This window comes from Carcharodon carcharias, chromosome 28, assembly GCF_017639515.1.
Source record: "Carcharodon carcharias isolate sCarCar2 chromosome 28, sCarCar2.pri, whole genome shotgun sequence".
NCBI lineage: Eukaryota > Metazoa > Chordata > Chondrichthyes > Lamniformes > Lamnidae > Carcharodon > Carcharodon carcharias.
Window position 1 is genome coordinate 15,065,955 of NC_054494.1, and position 20,525 is coordinate 15,086,479.

At 46.1% G+C, this 20,525-nt stretch overlaps 1 protein-coding gene across 2 annotated transcripts in view; it reads left to right on the forward strand.

The window, feature by feature from the left end:
• Positions 1-1,083: 1,083 nt before the first annotated feature.
• LOC121270895 (paladin-like) overlaps positions 1,084-20,525 on the forward strand; it is a 260,286-nt gene continuing 240,844 nt past the window's right edge. For both annotated transcript variants that reach the window (XM_041176468.1, XM_041176469.1), the window contains exon 1: positions 1,084-1,345. The gene's annotated coding sequence lies outside the window, so the exon portion shown is untranslated. The remainder of the gene's footprint in view (positions 1,346-20,525) is intronic.

Consider the following 20,525-nt stretch of genomic DNA (forward strand, 5'->3'; position numbering starts at 1 on the left):
AAAAATGGTGTTGAAGTGGAAGATTAGCCATGATCTCATTGAATTGGCAGAATGGGCTCCGAGGGCTGAATGGCCATTCCTGCTCCTGTTTCTGATGTTCTTATTTTCTTATAGAGATATTCAAAATCATGAGGTGTCTGGACGGGAGTAGATCAGGAGAAACGAGAGGGCACAGATTTAATGAAATTAGTAATAGAAGCGATGGTGATATGAGGAAAAACCTCACCCAGCGAGTGGTTGAGATCTGGAATGCGCTGCCAGAGAGTGTGTGGCGGAGACAGGTTCAACTGAAGTATTCAAAAGGGAATTAGACTGTTATCTGAAAAGGCAGAATGTGCAGGGTTATAGGGAGAAGGGAGGGGGAATGGTGGTAGGTGAGCTGCTCATTTGGAGAGCTGGAGCACACGCAATGGGCCGAATGGCCGCCTTCGGCTCCCTAACAATCCTGTGATGCCATTATTTTAACTGGCGTCCTCCGAACTGTGGAGCTTGTACTGCGTGCAGAACTCTTGAGGGTGGGTGGAGAGAGAGAGAGAGAGAATAGGTGAAGAGTACTTTAACCTGCCCTTTTTGATTTCTCTGGCAGATGCTGAGTGATTCTGCCGTGTCCAGCATTTTCCGTTTACAATGCGGGTGTGCAAGAGACAAGTCGACGATCTGTGATCCGGGAGGCTGATCGATTGCAACAGCATCGCAAGAGGAGCAGAGACAGCCCTGGACAGGGCTGGTTGCTGTCGCCCTGTGATTAAAAAGCAGCGGCTGTGTGCAAGAATGGGTCTCTCACCCGCATCTGCTTGAAACAGAAACAGGGGCTGGTTGGTTGGCTTGCCAGCAAAGGGAAGGAGAAAAAAAAACCCACACAAACTTCAAAAGTGCAAGAATCAGTAGCTGTGAGTATTGAACACCAAGCGACTTTCTGCATGTGGAGGATTTGCACCTTAATTTCACTGGGGCGGAGCAGGGATTGGTTGTTGCCAGAGGGCAGTTTTGTGATTGGCAGAGCTGCTGATGAATTCTGCTTTGCAAAGACACACCCTCACATTCTCCGGTTGTTGAGTCTTGCCCAATGTTAGTAGTGGTGTGTGTGTGTGTGTTTAGAGAGAGGGAGAGAGAGAGCGAGCGGGTGACAGACACTGAGCACTGGGCTGCTTGTCCTGATGAATGTGACTGGACTTCACGATGATCAGCTCTCCAACTTTACAAACGTGCTGACTGTGGGACTGTATCGAGATGTTGCAAAGGCAGCGCCCTTTTTGCATCTGAAATCCTTCCAACGTGTCCAGTGCTGCTGAAGTGAGCTGTTAAAAAGGGAATTGAATGTTTGCTTGCGAAACCACTGGCTCAGGTAATCAGCCCCACCAACCCCGCCCCCCCCCCCCCCCCCACAAAAAAATTCTGTTCCTGCTTTAACTAACAATTGAGCTGTTGCTTTCAAACTCTGTCTCTGCCACCGAGTTTCATTCAATAGCGATTGATGTGTGTAAAATGGGAAGTGATTAACACAAGGATGAGTGCTTCAAGGAGAACGGTATTTAATGGGAAGACTACCATTCCGGTCCAGTTGGTATAACCGTGTAAGAGGCTTTTTGCCTCTGCTGTGCGCTTGCTTTATGATCTCCTGAAGGTCGTGAGTTCGAGCCTCCCTCCCGTGCAAAGCCAAGGTTGACACCCCAGTGCACAACTGAGGGAGTGCTGCATTGTTGGAGGTGCTGTCTTTTGGATGAGGTGTCAAACCAAAGTCCCTGCTGTTCTCTCACGTGGATGTCAAAGATCCCATGGTACTATTTTGAAGAACAAGGGAGTATATTTACCCCTCAATCAACATCATGAAAACAGATTATCTGGTCATTATCACTTTGCTATGTGTGGAATCTTGTGGTGCACAAATTAGCTGGTGCTTTTCCCTACGTTAAAATGATGACTACACTTCAAAAGTACTTCATTGACTGTGAAGAGCTTTTGGATGTTCTGAGGCTGTGAAAGGTGCTATATAAATGCAAGTCGCTATATAATTGAACACGGTTACAGAAAGGGCATCCCTGATTTTTCCAGTTGGTTTATCACCTTTCCTGACTGCTGCCCTCTCGTGTGCCACATGATCATAATGGGCGAGGGTTGGACTGGGTTCAGGTGTGGGCATTTGCCATCTAGGCTCAGGTGTGATCATATGGGTGAGATTGTGTAAGGTACCCGGGCCCACAGATCTCCCCTGCACAAGGCGGTCCCCTGGGGAAAGTGAGGGATTTGGTGGCTGGGGTGGGGGGGTGCGGGGCAAGGGGTGGGTGAACAGGAGGGGAAGACAAAAACAAGAAAAACTCCAATGAAAACTGGTAGCCCAAGCTAAAGGAAACAGGGGCACATCCAGGCTACAAAAACAGGATGTGCAGATACCACTAACATTGCATAAGCAGTGCACTGCAACCATCAGTATTGCTGACTTTACAAAAGAGATAAACAGGAAGACTTCTGCATGTTAGTGAGTGCTATTAGTGTTCACCTAAACAGGACATTCACTTGTTTTCGGAAGATAGAATTTTAAAAAATTCATGCAGTGAATTTTCACATTTCGCTAAAGTAGATTGATTAATAGATTTTAACAGGCGCTTAATGGAAACATTTTTTTTGACATTTCCATTAGGAGACATAAGGTCGGATAGGAAAAGCTTGTATTTACTTAGTGCCTTTCATGACCTCAGGACACCTCAAAGCACTTTACAGTCAATTAAATACTTGTTCAGCCACCATTGTAATGTATGGAAATGCGGCAGCCAACATTTCATTCAGCAGGGTCCTACAAAAAGCAATGAGACAACAATAATCTGATTTAATTATGTTGGTTGAGCAATGGGGAGGTCTTGTGGCACAATGAGTGATGTCCCTACCTCTGGGCCAGTTGCTCCAGGCTCAAGTCCCCACTTCAGGGCTTGATGGCCATGGGAGGTGTGTTCATAACGTGGGCAAATAGTTTGATTATCAGCCTGTAAATCTTTCCGATTGCCTGCTGGCAGGCGGTAAGAGCGGGAGAGTTTCCTGGTCAGCCATACTGTGGAAGGCAACAGCAAACCACTGCAGTACTTTGCCAAGCATCACCATGGACCAATCCAATAGAAGTCCATGATTGTCAAGGCCCTCTTAGGGCATGGTACCTGGAGGAGGTTGAGCAACATGTATTGGCCAGGACACGGAGTGGAACTACCCTGCTCTTCTCTGAAACAGTGCCATGTGGACCTTGTTACAATTTACATCCACCTGAGAGAGCAGACGGGCCCTGGGTTTAATGTCTCATCTGAAAGACGACACCTCTGACAGTGCAGTACTCCTTCAGTATGCCAGCCTAGACTTTGCCTTCATGTCTCAGAAGCGGGGCATGAACTTGGAGGTGAGAATGCTACCACAGCTACAGCTGACTGTCGGAAGTGTAAAATGCCGGAATCTGTTCCTTGTAACTACCTGGATTAATTGTATTACTATATAGTCATATAGTGTCCAAGTCCTGCCTGGCTGTTTGGCCAGACATTTATGTGGCAGGTCTAACGGCATTATTTGAAGAAGCTGGCTGATAGTCATCCCTCATTAAAAAGAGATTAGTTGCTCATTTATCTTATTTGCTGTTTGTGGGATTCTGATCTGTACAGAATGAGTGACTGTATTTTTTCGACATAACACCAGCGGTGCCTACGTTTCATTAAAAAAATAATTAATTGGTAATGTAGTGCTTCAGGATGTCCTCAGGTCATGGTAAGATATTAATGCTAGTTCCTTCTCTCTCTCTCTATATGATTGTATCTAACACATCTCTGTAAATATGTAAATATATCTAGCATTTCCCCAAATATCTGAAGTTCGCAGCAAGGCTGTTGGGTGCACACCGCTGTGAGATTTAACACTATAGAAGGGGGGGAAAACAATTACTGTCACACCTATTCGAATTGGAATTTTAAAATTTGTTTATGGAATATGGATGTCACTGGCTAGGCCAGCATTTATTGCCCATCCCTAATTGCCCTTGTTGAGGGGGCATTTAACAGTCAACCACATTGCTGTGGGTCTGGAGTCACATGTAGGCCAGACCAGGTAAGGACAGCAGATTTCCTTCCCTAAAGGGCATTAGTGAACCAGATGGGGTTTTCTGACAATTGGCAATGTATTCATGGTCATCGTCAGACTTTTAATTCCAGATTTTTTTTATTGAATTCAAATTTCACCATCTGCTGTGGTGGGATTTGAACCCTGGTCCCCAGAGCATTACCTGGGTCTCTGGAGTACTTGTCCAGATCTCCCCTGCACGAGGCAGTGCCTTGGGGAAAGCGAGAGGTCTGGGGGTGTTGGGGACGTGGGTGTGTGGGGGAGGGTGACAGGAAGGGAAGACAAAAGCTAAAGAAACTCCAACGAAAACTGATAGCCCAAGCTAAAGGAAACAGATACCATTATGCCACCGAGGATTATGCAGAGCCATTTTATGAAGCCTGGCGTTGAAATCTCTGGTGGTGGGATGGGTTATATGTAGAAAGTTGGTGATCGTAGTGCATCGTTTTCTACGTCTGAACTCCGCAGAGTGAAAGTAAGGGGAGGAAATCATCTCTGATGAAAATGTGTACTGGGGTAAGGATAGGATTAGGCCTAGCTTCTACCTCCGCCCCCCCCAACCATCCTCCAAGATCAAATGCCTCACTGTTTCCAATCTGGCTCTGCTGTACCTTCTTCAATAGTGTCGGGTGCCCCTGTAGGGAAATCCCAGTTGCCATAGTTGCTAGTTGATTCAGACTGTCCAATATGTACTCACATGGAATTTCATCCCTTTATCTCTCTCTCTCTCTCTCTCTCTCTCCCCTTGAAGACACTCCTTAAAACCTACTTCTTTGACCAAGCTTTGAGCATTCTCTCATATTTCCATCCACAGCTCTGTGTCAGATTTGATTTCTAACATTCTTGTGAAGCTCCTTGGGATGTTTTGCTATGTTAAGGGTGCTCTATAAATGCAAGTTATTGTTGCAACCAGCACGCTCCCAGGTGTGACGATGTATCCCTGCCCCGTTGACTGGATTCTGCATCTTCCGTGTGTGCTCTTCCAAATATCGCTTCATGGACTGTTTGCACTTCAATGATATGAGGCCTGGAACTGTTTCATCTCTCAGACACTCTCTGGTTATACAGAGTGACAGTTATGATCAGGACAATTCATCTGTGCATAGAATTATGCAATAATCAATGAGCTCATTGGGAACACACACACACAAAGGAAATGAGACAATATCGCCTCAGTAGACCCATGCACTTCGAAAATAGAAAAACTTGCATTTATGTAGCACCTATCACAATTTATGACATCACCAAGTGTTTTACAGCCAATGACGCACTTTTGAAGCGTAGTCACTTATGTAGTCTAGGAGGAATTGAGGGACAGGCCTATATTCTCTAGAGTTTAGAAGAACAAATTGAACTATATAAAATTCTTACAGGGCTTGACGAGGTAGATACAGGCAGGTTGTGGCTGGGAGGGCTCCAGAACCAGGAGGCTCGGTCTCAGAATAAGGGGCAGGCCATTTAGGACGGAGATGAGGAGGAGGAATTCCTTCACTCAGAGGGTGGTGAATCTTTGGAACTGTCTACCCAGCAGGGCAATGGAGGCTCAGTCACTGAGTATATTCAAAACGGTGATGGATAGATTTCTAGGATATTTAAGGTATGAAAGGATATGGGGAGGGTGTGGGAAAATGTTGTTGAGGTAGATGGTCTGTCATGATCTAGTTGAATGGCGGAGAAGGCTTGAGGGGTTGAATGACCTATTCCTGTTCCTATTTTTGTGCTCCTAAACGTGGCAGCAAATTTTGCAAACAGCAAGTTCCCAGAAACAGCAATGTGATTATGACCAGATATCTGTGGTGAGCGGTGGTTGAGCAATGATGTTGACCAGGTCACCGGGGGGAACTCAGCTACTCTTCTTCTAAAGCGGTATCCTGGAAAGATTTACACCCATCTGAAGGCAAATCCAGAAACCCGCCAACGTAGTGAAACAGTGGGCGGGACTTTCCGACCAACACCCCCCCACCCCACCCCCACCTTGCTGGGATCGTCCGGTCCTGCCGAGGGTCAATAGACTTTTGACTGGCCCACCTCACCACACTGGGGCTGGAAAATCCTGGCTAGTGTGTGAGTCAACTCCAGATCTCACACTTTGTCATGGATACAAAAGACTCCTAAAGAAAAAGTGAAAGAAAGCATGCCTTCTCCAATCCACAGCAATAGTTGCTAACAACAGAAAATAGCTTCTAATTAGCATCAAAATATCTTTTTTTTTATTTTTAAAAGAAACTAGAAACTAACCATTTAACTGACCTGAAAATCTGGCTGGAGCAATTGGTCTCCAACTGACATAGGAAGGCACAACAATTACAACTTGTGACCTAGAAGAGGCACATACAGTTAAACAGAACTGCACTTTAGTAATAGCATAGCTTATGATATGGTATAGCATACAGTATGGTAGAAACAGCTTATTGTGCTATTAATCATGAGCTGAGTGTGGTAGATCCACTAGCAGACTTGGATATTTGTAGCCAATCACAGAACATTCCCTTTTTAAATTTCCTTTTACTTTAAACTTATTTTGCATAAATATCTATATTATATTTATTACAGACAGGAGCTGGTTTAACTTAGAAACCTCTGATTTCTCCTCTCTCCACCCATCTGTAAACAGAAAGATGTTTTTGGCTTTTGATTTATAAGCAGTGGCGTATTTCCCAGCTCCTTGGCTTTGGTGTGATCCAATTTTCTATTAATAACCCCACAGCGAACTTGAGATAGGATAAACTTAGAGGGTTAATTTATTTTACACACATTAAAAACATGGGAAAAGGGTTCACAATGTCCTCCCCCTATTTGCATTCATCTAGTAAAAGAGGGATAAAGTACAGGGCAAGGACCACGGAGAAAATAAGAATTATTGTTTCACGTGTCCAGAATCAAAAGTCCAATGGTGTATTCCTTCACAGAGGTTGGCAGACTGAAACTGATGCTGGATAATCCACTTTTCCAGTACAGCTGACTTCTATGATGAGATGAGTATACAGAGGCAAATTAATCTTGTAGACAATGGTACAGAAGTTCCAGCAGAAACAGCGCAGATGGGGTCAGGCATTCAAGCTTGGACAGAACCATTTTTCTGAGTTTCTGCTTGGTTGATGCAAGATGGCCAACACAGCTTTGTAACTCCACAAGGCAATGTTCCAGGGGTGGGGGTGTCATGTGATTCCTACCTCTCCATTTTGGCTTTGACAAAGGATGTCTGGATTCTTGAGGTTGTTGATGTTTCAACCATTAAAAATTTCAAAAGAGGTTTCAGGGTACTTTGTCCTAGCAGAAGGGTCACTGCCTTGGCCAGGCCAGGTTTAAGAACTGTAAATGGCCTTGTATAATTTCATTGGAAGTTGGTCTTCTGCAGCTCACTGGGTTGTTAGCATCTCTTCAGAGATAATGAGGTCTCAGCTTCTCTGAATGCCAGAAAGTCTCTTTTGTCTGAGTCATAGCCAACCATGGCTTCAATCATTTTAAAGCCTTTGTCTGGTTTTAAAAAAAATTATAAATTAGCCATATATATATACATATATACCTTGACATATTTAAAGTCTTGAAAGTATTTATATAGCAAGCATGGTGCAAAAATTTAATATAAAATGTTCCCTATGGTGCTTTGTTGATAACAACCCCATTGTTAACAGAACAAGAGCAACAGCTTTAATTTATTTAGTGCCTTTAATGTAGTAGAAAGCCCCAAGGCATTTCACAAGAGCATTAGCAAATAAAAATTGACAGCAAACTACACAGGGAAATATCAGGACAGTTGACCCAAAGTGTGGTCAAAAGGACAGGTTTTAACCAGCGCCTTAAAAGAGGGAAAGAGGTAGAACATTGAATCCTCCAATTTAGCAAAAGGAAAGCCACAGGAGGTCAGTGAAATCATAAAGTCACAGTGAGGTAATCACATGGTAGTTCCCGAGGGATGTATCAGTGCTTTGGGGTTGATTTTTATTCCCTGTCACTAACTAGCAGTGATGACCTCAAAATGTGGGTAGCCTTCCTGCCTTATTACCATCAGTGATGCCATTGGCATAATTGTAAAAGGGGCCTAACTGCAGTGGTCCAAAGCACCTATCTGGTTCAGGTGATAGGCCACTTTTAATGGGCCCTATGATGTATCCCGATTCCCCATTTTAGGTAGGCACTGTTCAGATTGGATTCAAACTCTGACCAGTTCCACAGACCAATGGAAGAGAAGGGGCCATAAATGATTATCTGCAGGCTCTGGAGGACAAGGAGTAATTGGGGCTGCTTTGTCCTGGAATGCCCCTGCCCTCTGCAATCGTGACTCCCCTCTCTCTCTCTCTCTCTCTCTGGGACTTAAACTTCTTGGGGCAGCTCTGGCCTGCTTTCTGTTGCTGAATCTGGCACACCCGACGCCTGGTGGCCTGCTGCTTGCCTGGTGAATTTAAATGAGGCCGGAGGCTCAAATTAACTACGAGGCTAGTTTGCTTTTGAAATAGGTGGCTCACCCATCGACCCCCGAAATGGACCCCATCTGGGTGCAAAGATGGGGAACAGTGTGCGCTGTTGGGTGACCCGGCCAATTTGGTAAGTGATCATTTTAAATTGGGCCTGGACCTATTGAGTCTTCGAATTTGGGCGATGGGTCTTAAGAAGGTTGGAGTGTTGCTGTTTGCGACGCTGTCGGTGGAACTGTTAGTTTGTGGCTTCACTCTGACATTGGTGGAGGGGGATGTGGTTTGGGTGTGTGGAGGATGTGTGCCTGGGCCACATGGCTTTCGGGAATGATGGCAGATGGTCTCGTATTCCCCCAAGTTCCTGGCAGAATCCGAGCTTCACCCTGTCGGGCTGGCATATGTCCTCCAGATGTTTCAGCCACATGCATGTAGTGGGCGAGGTTGCCTTCTACTGCAATGTGGTGCTGCGTCATTTTGCAGCTCATGGTAAGCCATCTCAGGATGAGGCTGTGTTGAAGCACATCACTGAGCATTCTGCGAAATGTAGGAAACTACTGATCTGGGACTGCCTTCAGATTTGGAAATTGTGCCATAATTCTCGAGTCTAATTCTTAGACTTTTGTTAAATGGACTCTCCTTTCGCCTTTCCTCTTCATGGCTTCACCCCTCCCTATCTCTGTAGCCTCCTCCAGCCAAGCAACCCTCTGACATCTCTCTGCTCCTCCAATGCTAGCTAGCCTTTTGCACATCCCCAATTTTCACCTTTCCACCATTGGCAGCTGCTTGGGCCCCTCAGCTTTGGAATTTCCTCCCTAAACCTCTCCACCTCTTCTCCTTTTAAGATGCTCCTTAAAATCTACCCCTTTGACCAAGCTTTTGGTGACCTGTTTAATATCCCATGGAAAATGCTGTCAAATTCTGTTTGATAATGCTTTTGTAAAGTGCTGTAGGATGTTTCTCTAGGTTTAAAGGGCTATATAATGTCGGTGCTGACTGTTGTCTGACTATCATTCCGTGGGTGATATTTGCCACCTCACCATTTCTCTTGGGGGTGTCTCAGCAACCAGTCTTGTGCCGGTCACTGGACAACGCTGATGAGGACTCAAGAATCCTGGTTTAGTTTTTCCTTGGGTAATCTCGAAGAAGTGCTCCTTTTTCATTTTGAGTGACCTGACCGATTACTCACGAGTGGCTTGTTTACCGCATTATGTAACGTCATCTGTCAGCACTGTCTGCATCTCTTCCTTTTATTCCTCCAGCTTACATATAAATTGGGTTACAGGCGAACAGTGGTTTTTGTTGAAATGAAAGCTGCTCTTTCTCCATCAGCTGAGAAAGAGATTAAGGTGGCAGCAGTGTGTAGAGGGGGTGGTGGTGGGGGGAGGGTGTTGGGGAGGGGGGAACGAAGAGAAACACAGTAAATTGTTTGATCTGGTAAATCGGCATTTGCCTAACAACATAAGTGGAAACTGAATCAGTGTTAGCATTTCCCTGAATATGGTAGTTCCTCAGTTCCATTGCCCATTAAGATGGCGTGTTGTCGCAATTTCTTTGTTCTGATTCTAATTGAGTATTCTTTAGTCAGGAACTCCCTAGTTCTGGTTCCATGGTACAAGTTCTCCCACTTTATTTGGACCAATTATACATTTAGGGTCATAGTAATGAGTCCAAACTCTGTGGAAGTCACTAACTTTTGGTGATGATATACGCTGGGCGGTAATGGATCAGCCATACACCATCACCTTGATCTTTTCCATTGGCTTCCACTTTAATCAGTGGGGTTGATTTGCACATTCAATAATTCAAGAGATTGTTAAGGATAGCCTGGGCAGTGGATAGAAAGATTTGTCGACTTTCTACCTTCTTGTGTAGGACCAGGAGTAGGCCATTCAGCCCCTCAGGCCATTCAGCCCTCAGGCCATTCAGCTCCTCAGGCCATTCAGCCCCTCAGGCCTCTCTCAGTCGGATCATGTCTGATCTCTACCTCAATTCCATTTATCACCCTTCGCTTCATATCCCTTGATACTGTTACTTAAGAAAAATCTGTCAGCCGCAGCCTTTGAGAATGTCAAGATCCCTCAGCAAATGTGTTTTGGGGAGAGAGTTCCAGATTTCTGCCAACCTTTCTGTGAAAAAGTGTTGTGTACTATCGCCCCTGAAAGGCCTAATTTTAGGCATTTTGTTCTCTCTCGGTCAAAGCTCCCTCACCAGAGGAGATATCCTGTTACCATCTCCTCTATTGAATACTTTTAGAATTTTAAACACTTTGATCATATCACCCCTCAACCTTCTACACTTGAGGGAGTTCAATCTGGGTTTTTATGCAACGTGTTCTTATAATTTAACTCTTTAAAGGTTAAATAGAAGCTGCACTGCACAAGTGACAGGGTTCCATATTGTATTTTCAAGACCCTATATATAATATATGCACACATTTTTAGGAAGTTGCTGTACAGTTTCATTGCATAGCACTGACAGGAGGAGGACAAAGAGCCTATCAATTTTTTTGGTGCATTTGCTGAGATTGCTAGGGGTTGAGGCAATTGATCCCATTCTGATTTTGGCTGGGCCACTTGGACCGGTGACTGGGAAATGTTTACAATTAACTTGCTAGCAGTCACCTCGGCTGGAGTTGTTCTTCCTGAGGGGCCGCTCATTTGAGACAGAGATTAGGAGAATTTTTTTCTCTCAGAGGGTCATGAGTCTCTGGAGCTCCCTTCCTTTAAAGGCAGTGGAAACAGAGTCTTTGTAGATTTTTTAAGGCAGAGTGAGATAGATTCTTGATTAATAAGAGGGTGAAAGGTTATCGGGGGGGTAGGCAAGAATGTGGAGTTGAAGTTACATTCAGATCAGCCACGATCTTATTGAATGGTGGAGCAGGCTCGAGGGGCTGAGTGGCCTACTCCTGCTCGAATTCGTATGTTCCTCAATACCAGGTAGGCCACTAGGGAGTCAGGTTGTCTCTGAAAGCAGGCTGTGCTCCAGAACATGAACATGAGAATTGTGCAAGGCTGTCCCACCCATGTAGATGCTCACTAGCTGCAGGGCATAGATGATGGTGTAGCGATATTGTTGCTGGATGATAATAATCCAGAGACCCAGAATAACACTCTGGGGGGCCTGGGTTCAAATCCAGCCATAGAAGATGGTGGAATTTTAGTTCAATAAAAATCTGGAATTAAAACCATTGCAGATTGTTGTAAAAATCCATCTGGTTCACTAATGGAAGGAGATCTGCCATTCTCAGTGGGCCTACATGTGACTCCAGACCCACAGTGATGTGGTTAACTCTTAAATGCCCTCTGAACATAGGGAAGGGCAATAAATGCCGGCCTAGCCAGTGACACCCACATCCCATGAATGAATAAAATAAACGAGGGTTGGGTGTGTGACTGCTCCACACGGGGAATCACCTCTCTCAGTATTTTGTCTTGATTTTGACACTTAATTAACGTCCCTGCCAGGAATGGAGTTTTGGAATTCAGGAGAAATTCTGTTTGCACACAGACAGATGAGAACGCGGAACGAGCTGCCACATGGAGAGAAGTTGCAGCAACCGGCATCAGCTGCATTTAAAGGGAGGCTAGTTAAATACACGAGGGAGAAAGGAATAGCAGACTATGACAGTAACGTGTGCGTGAAGCATAAACATGAAGCCTTGTTGGACCGAATGGCAAGTTGCTGTAAATTTGATGTAAAGGGAGTGAGCTAAGAGATGAAGAATTCAGGGGTTCATGTAGAGAAAAACAGTGGGTTAGAGGGGCTTGTTTCTGTAGCCGTTTGTGGACATAACTTTCAGCATTGTCGCTAAAGTCCAACAAAATGATGAAAGCAACGGTGATCTCATGGTCTGAGACAATAATTGAGATTATATTGAGGTAGGGTTAATATCACTGATAGCTGAGACTTGCTGACCTTGACTAGAGAGAACTGTAGTCCAATCCCTTCATTCACAGGGCTAAAAATCCATTTCTGTAATTGTCTTTATAAACTATGGGTGGAATTTTCGGGCTGTTGGGTGAGAGCGGCCAGGAAACGGCCTGCTGCTCGCGATCAGCCCCTGACCGCAATTTCACGTTGGCTGGTCAATTAACCGGGCAGCCAGTGTGAAAGGAGCGCTGAAAGGCTCAGCGCAGCCGGGGTTGGGGGTGGTCAGCGTGGGCGTTGAGGTGGGGGGGCGTGCAATGAAAACCCCCCTGAAAGCAGGAGAGCTGCCTCGGGGAGCTGAAAAATTTAACGGCATCAAATAAAGATTTTAAAACGCAGGAAAAAAAAAACGTCCACACATTGGACTCACTCACCCGAACGTATAGATAATAAAAATTCTGTCCAAACTTTTTTTTAAAAATTAATATGGGAAACCTCATCCCGCACTTGGATGAGATTTCCTCAAAAATGCAAAGGCCACCTGGCCGATTCACCTGCCCGCCAATCCTAAGGGGTAGCGAAAAATTGCCTTCAATTGCAATTTCAATGGCATTAATAGGCCTCTTAATTATTGGTGGGTGCACTGCCGACTCTTGCACTTGCCTGATAACCGAAATATCCCCTGCTATTTTACGCCGGATCGAGTCGGGCACGCACCTGCCCGCAGGATGTAAAATCCTGCCCCACGTCTCCTCTTTGGCCCTCCTGACCTTGGCATCAATAGCTCTGAAAGGGCAGTTCATCACCTGCTTGCAGGGTGCAACTCTTGGCCCCGAGGAGCAGTTTATGCACATCTCACCTCTTAGTTTGTCTCCTGCCCATTTTCCGAGGGGAGTTCGGGTCTGTAAATTGGAGGATGGGGTTTGTGTCTTGTCCTGAGTCTGGAGCTTTTGAGTGTCTGTCTTGCAACACTCAACAGCATGATGTGATCCTTTGCTGTGTTCAGTTGACTCTTGAATCTGGAGTTGAACTACCAAAAAGACACAGTAAAATCTTGTTGTCTTTATGAATAGCGAGGCCTTTCCACTTGTAGAAATCTCCCATAGTCAGACTGTGGTTTTTTGCCGAATCTCCGAATTTCTCCTGCATTTTCCAGCAACTGGTCAGAGAAACTGAATGCACGAACCTGCAGCATGAGTCTGTGCAGGTATAAAATTCCGGGTGTAACATTCATCATCATTATTATTTCCAGGTTCATTGTGACTTTGAAGTAACATGTTTAGCCAGTTGAAGCTTGAGTTCGATATTTATTGAAGGGGATCTTTGGATATAGGCCAGGGAACATCTGGCAGGCTTGGTCTGGATGCCTTGGTGTTAGTGGTGATGGAAGGGATGTTACATTGGGCAATACTTCCATGGTTTGGCTTGTTAAGATTTCAACAGTCATTTTATGTTGTTCAGCTGTTGATTATGTAGCAGTAGGAGACTCCCAGGTTAACAGTGGAAATGCTTTAGGGATGCACTCAAAGCATCCCTGAAAAGGTCGAACATCCCCACTGATCCTTTGGGAGTCCCCAGCCTATGACCGGCCGAAATGGAGAAGGTTCGTTTGCGAAGGCACGGAGCACATCGAGAGACTTTGGGAGCACGCAGAGGTGAAAAGTCTTGGATTCGGGAAGAGCACATGGCCCACCAAATGCCTCAACTACCCGACTCTTCAAGCAGCACCTGCCCTGCGGGTAGCAGAGTCTGCAGATCGCACATTGGACTTATCGGCCAACTTGGAATCCATCGAACCAGAGTGAAAGGAAGTCACCCTCGATATCAAGGGACTGACTGAAAAGGGGAAGACATGGAACCTACAAGAGCAGAAACTGGGCTATGCCAGTGTTTATGCTCGACGCGACTCTCTGTTACCCCTCTTCATTTAACTCTGTCAGACGTGCTTCTATTCCTTTCTCCCTCATGCTAACTTCATGAGCTATTTGCTTCAACTGCTCCCTCCGGTAGTGAGTTCCACTGCGGTGGTAAAGAAGGTTCTTTTGAATGTCCTATTGACTGTCTTATCCTTATACACTCAGTTCTGATCCCCTCCACAAGTGGGAACACTGTCTCTACGTTTACCCCATCACAATTCTCAAGGTCTCTCTCGGGGCACCCCTCAGCCTTCCCCTCATTGGAGAAAAGTTACTGAAGTGTGCTGGATAACTTTACTTCACAGTTGGAATCAGGTCCTTGTAGGAACTGGGATGGCGACAACAACTCTGCATCAGAATGCTTATAAAATGGAGCAGCAGGAAAAGATGTCTGACTGTCGTACTCACTCTGCAACCCCAAATTTATCCTGGGCGCTTAAAATATTCCTTGCTGCAGGTGCTGGAAATCAGAGATTAAAAAGAGAAAATGCATGGGAATGCTCAGCAGATCAGACAGTATCTGTGGAGAGTGAAGCAGAGTTAACACATCAAGCTTATGGCCCTTCATCAGAACCCGAAGAGGTTAGAATTTTTAAAATTTGTTATGCTTTTATTCTTTCTGCCCCTCTAGCCTGCCTGTCTGTCTCTCCTTTTAAGAGGCTCCTTGAAACCAATTCTTTGGTCAATATTTTGTTCAGCTGTCCACATGCCTCTTTATGTTGCTTAGTGTCCATTTTGTTTTATTCAGCAGCTGTGAAACATTTTGGGCTGTTTTACTATGTTAAAGGCATCATATAAATACAAGTTAGTATAAAAATGATGCACACAACCTTCTGTTTCCTTTTATGAATCACCGGGCGTTCTTCAGTTTAGAAATAGACTGGAAGTGAGAGAGTCGGAGGCTGCACGGTTCTTCAGTGACTGTGAGTAACTCATATGTTATCAGCAAAAGAGTGTCAAAGCCTGCTGTGTTCCTAGGGGAAAGCAATCCTTGCAGTTCCAGAAACTCGCTCACAATATCAATCTTTCAATCAATCCCCTCCCACCTTTTCTTTTCACCCCTCCCCCACAGTGGGGCACGATTCCAGGAGCCCCCCTGCTGCCCTTGCTTGGCTCTCTGTTCTTTGTATGCTTGATCAGGCCATGGATGCCCCACTACACGGGGCTTCACATTGTGTGCACGTTCCTGCCAGAGTTAATGAATAACAATCAAGAGTGGGAGCCTTGGTCGATTTTTCTCCGCCTCCCTATGGCTCTGCTGCTACCCTAGAGGCAGTCAGGAGGGGTCTTATTCCTAATGGTTAAGCCCTCAGTCTGTAACAGTGATGGTCCCCAGGGTTGGATAGCTTGGCCATACTTTGTCTAGGTACTGGAGAACATCCGCAATGCCCAAGCAGCAAGCTATTAAAATGAGAGGCCAAAATAGCAAAAGCTGCCTTATTATTTATACCAATGCAGCAAACTCGCTGTCATGGCTCTACTGTGCACTTCTCCCTGAAGTAGAAGTGGTCATGATATTTGTCTGGTAAAGGTTTTTTTGCAGCATTTATCTGGAATGATGGAGCATGTTCATAGGGAAAGTAATATTCAGTGATTTTGAATAAGTTAAATAGTGCCTGCTTCCCCAGACTCTTGAGTTACAGCGTTACAAGGCTGCAGCTGAGTAGGTACTGTGGTCGAGGCAGCACTGCATCTTACACAGAGACACATCACCGCAGAGGAGTTTACTCCAAGCCTCAGAGATATAAGGATCTGCTTCTGGAGCTTGCTGACTGATATAGGATGAAATTTCCTAACCAGCTGTACGGGTTAGCGTAAGTTGCCAGCACTCTCTTTCTTCTGAGTCAGAAGGTTGTGGGCTCAACACCACTCCAGGGACGTGAATGCAAAGTCCAGGCTGACGCTGCAGGACAGGACAGTGCTGAGGGAGTGCTACATTATTGGAGGTGCTGTCTTTTGGATGAGATGTTAAACTGAGGCCCTGTCTGCCCCCTCAGGTGGATGTGAAAGATCCCATGGCATGATTCAAAGAAGAGTTAATGAGATGAGCATTGTGCAGTACACTGCAAGAACTGAGCATTTTGTTATATAAGCCCTCTGTGCTGGGGAGGTGTAAATAAAATTTGTTTAATAATGGCTGCCTGCAGCTGAGCATGAGTTAGGCTCACTCAGCGCAACATATAACACATTTTATTCTAGATTTATTAAACAATTGAATTTAAATTCCCCCAGCTGTCATGGAACGTTAGTCCAGGCCTCTGGACTAATAATTCAGTAACATTGGCTGGATTTTCTGGGCATTGTCCTGGGTGGGATGGGAAACTTTGGAGAGTGGCCAAAAATTAATGCTGGCTGTTGGTGGGACTGGAAAATCCTGGTGATTATCACTTTTATCATCTGCGTGTACTGTGAGTGTTTTACAGTTAATGAATGACCAGTTAACAACCAGAAACTGAACTGGACTAGCCATATAAATACTGTGGCTACAAGAGCAGGTCAGAGCTGGGAATCGTGTGACAAGTAACTTACCTCCTGACTCCCCAAAGCCTGTCCACCATCTACAAGGCACAAGTCAGGAGTGTGATGGAATACTCTCCACTTGCCTGGATGAGTGCAGCTCCAACAACACTCAAGAAGCTTGACACCATCCCGAAAAAAGCAGCCCCGCTTGATTGGTACCCCATCCACAAACATTCACTCCCTCTGCCACTGAGCAGCAGTGGGTACCATCTACAAGATGCACTGCAGGAATTCACCAAGGCTCCTTCGACAGCACCTTCCAAACCCATGACCATTACCATCTAGAAGAAAAAGGGCAGCAGACACATGGGAACACCACCACCTGGTAGTTCCCTCCAAGTCTCTCACCATCCTGACTTGGAAATATATTGGCCGTTCCTTCACTGTCACTGGGTCAAAATCCTGGAACTCCCTCCCTAACAGCACTGCAGGTGTACCTACACCACTTGGACTGCAGCGGTTCAAGAAGGCAGCTCACCACCACCTTCTCAAGGGCAATTAGGGATGGGCAATAAATGCTGGCTGAGCTGCATCCCATGGATGAATAAAAAAAAATGGAATTAATTAATCTCTGGTTTAGAGAGAGCAGGGCCATCCAAGCTTTGTTTCTTGGTTTATGCAGAGTGAGTTAACCTAGATCAGGGTGCTGCTGCTGCTGCCTGTGAGAGGAGTTGATATTTAAGAGTTGCTAACGCTTCAGTGCGTTATTCCTCTGTTTACTATTTTAACGGAGGCGTGTATCTGTAACTGAGGCTGGCTGGTGGGCCACCATTTTGTGGTTCCACTTGGTGGTTCAAGTTGAGTGTCCGGTACCCGGGTGCGGGTATAACTCCATGGATCATTCAGCTGCTGAAGAACAAGGGGAACAGAGGCCATGAGAATTGAGGGGTTAAATGTCGGGCATTACCCCATTTGTCAGCAGGAGGTGGCGGTGTGCTGTGGTAATGTCATTGGATTAGTAATCCAGAGGCCCAGGTGAATGCTCTGGGGGACATGGGTTCTAATCCCCAACATGGCAGGAATTTCATCTCAATTAATAAACCTGGAATATTGAGCTAGTCCCAGTAATGGTGACCAAGACAACTTTCATTGATTGTTGGTTCACTGATGCCCTTTAGGGAAGGAAGTCTGCCATCCTTACCCAGTCTGGCCCACATGTGACTCCAGACCCACCGCAACGTGGTTGATTCTTAACTGCCCTCTGAAATGGCCTGGCAAATCACTCAGTTGAAGGGTAATTAGGGATGGGCAACAAATGCTGGCCTTGCCAGTGATGTCCTCATCCCATGAAGAATAATGTACAAAAAACTCTGTGGCTCAGTGGTCTCACTTCAAATGCCCCTTCATTGGCCATGGAGCACTTTGGGATGCCCTGTGGTTGTGGAAGGTGCTATATAAATGTAAACCCTTTCTGTCCCTTGCTCTCTCTGAAGTATTATGTTATTCAGATTTAAAATTACTGGTCTGCTGGGTGAGTGTGTAAACCCAGGAGTTTGAAACTAAGTCCAACAGGTCAGGTAAGGTACTGAGCACAATCTTCAGTCTGTGTGGGATTAACTGACCTCACTTCTGATGGCACAGCATAGGGTTAACACAATTGGTTTGAGAGTTAAAAGGCGGGGTGGGGAAATTCGACCAGGGTGGTCAGACGCAATAACTATGCTGGTAGGTGCCTGTTGCTTGGACTCTGTGAGGGGCTGGGAGAGGGCAGGATCAGGTGTGGCTGTGATGCCTTCTATGGTCGAGCAGCTGGCTGACACTTAGTGTCAAGCCTGATGCATGGAAGGACAGCCAGGTGGATAAGGCCACTGAGTCTTGTGGATGTATAATCAGTTGAGAGAATACTGTAGGGAGGAGTGTGGGTGTGGGGTGGAGGGGGTGTGGGTGTGGGGTGGAGGGGGTGGGGTGTGGGGAAGGCCAAAATAAGTGGCTGCTCTGGGCTCCCAGATGGAGCTGAAAGGACACAGTGAGGCCATTCATCGCTAAGTGCTCTCCCTGCACAGATCGCACAGTTCTCAGGAGTGCCCTACTTTTGCAGCAGTCACTGTACAATACACCTCATTCTTTCACGTGCTCCGGTGGTGTCCTGTGAATAAAGGGTGCTGTGTTTTATTATTTTGCCGCTGCAAGTGGAAGTTCTGTCACCGCTTCTTCCTATTGTGGGGCTCCGACGGTGCTGATAAGCACCCAGCATGCGTCCAAAACAGCTGGAGAACAAAGGCATAAATACAGCCAGTGTCCGATGGAAGGAAGCGTGAGTGCAGCTGCAGGATACATCTGGCCAGCAGTTCCTCTAGTGAGAGGAAGACGGGCCCTTGCGCTCGCTCCGACTTTCCTATTTAAAGGTCGGAAGTGACCAAAAACATTGAGCCAGCCCCTGACTGCTCGACCCTGGTAATGTCATCCAGAGTATCATGAGTCTGATCAGAGCCTCCGCATGGGACACTGGCTGAAAGCATGTGACCTTCAAACAGACATTTCCTTTTAAAAACACACAGATAGAAAAACCTGCTAAAAATGCTGCAAATATACCACAGGGGCATCCATCGAGAGATAGGTTAACAGTCTAGTTGCCATGACTTACCTGAAGCCATCCGCTTGCATTTTTCCAGCCGAATGTTTCCATCTCTCCTGCCCCCTCCCCACCCCCACCCACCCCAAACCAGGAGGTCATATATCTCCCTAAGATAAAAGCAAAATACAGCGGATGCTGGAAATCTGAGACGAAAAAGTGAAAGTGCTGGAAATGCTCAGCAGGTCTGGCAGCATCTGCGGAGAGAGAAACAGTTAACGTTTCGAGTCCTTCAGTAATATTCCCCTGCCAGGCAAGATTGCTGTTTGTGTTATTAAACAGACCAATTTCATTCCCTTCCTCCCCACCCTTGTACATTGACCTGCTCTCCAGCGACCCTCACCCAGTGCTGCAGCGACTCTTTTCGGAGCTGGGGGCCAGCGGCTTGGGAGTGGTTCGATTTTTTTTTCAGGGTGCCTCCCAGGTGTGAAAAAGCAGGCATTGCCGCCCTGTTATAGAGACTGGGGCGGACTATAGAAACGGGGGGAGCTGGGGACAACCCACCCCATCAAGGTGAAGAAGGTCCCGAGATTTCAAGGACATGTGTGTCGCAGCCAGTGTAAAGCCGGATGAAGTGTGAATGCACATTTCCAGCTCGTGATCCATGCAGCCTTTCAATTGACTTGTACCAAGACGTTGGCATATAAAATACACGGTATCTAATGCACTAAGGAATGAGACACTTGCATTTAACGCCATTCCACCATCAGCCGTAAACATAGCCGTGACAGTGTTGTGGGAAAACTTGCATTCATGTAGCGCCCGCCGCAACCTCAGGCTGCCCCAAAGTGCTTCCCTGCCAGTGAAGCACTTTTGAAGCGTGGCTCACCGCTGTAATGTGGGAAGCGTGGCGGCCAGTGCTTGTGCACAGCAAGATCCCACGAATGGCAACGCGATATGACCGGATCACCTGTTTTCGTGATGTTAGTTGAAGGATAAAATATTAATCAGGACATCGGGGAGAACCTCCCTGGTCGTCTTCAAAATGGAGGGGGGGGGGGGGGTATGGGGGTTGGGGGCGGGGACTTGAACCCACTACCTTCTGATTCGGAGTTAAGAATGCTGCCCACGGAGCCAACAAAAGAATGCAGTTATAAAATGATGCACAAACGTGCCCATTCCAAACATGTCTGTGCGTTACCCTGTAAC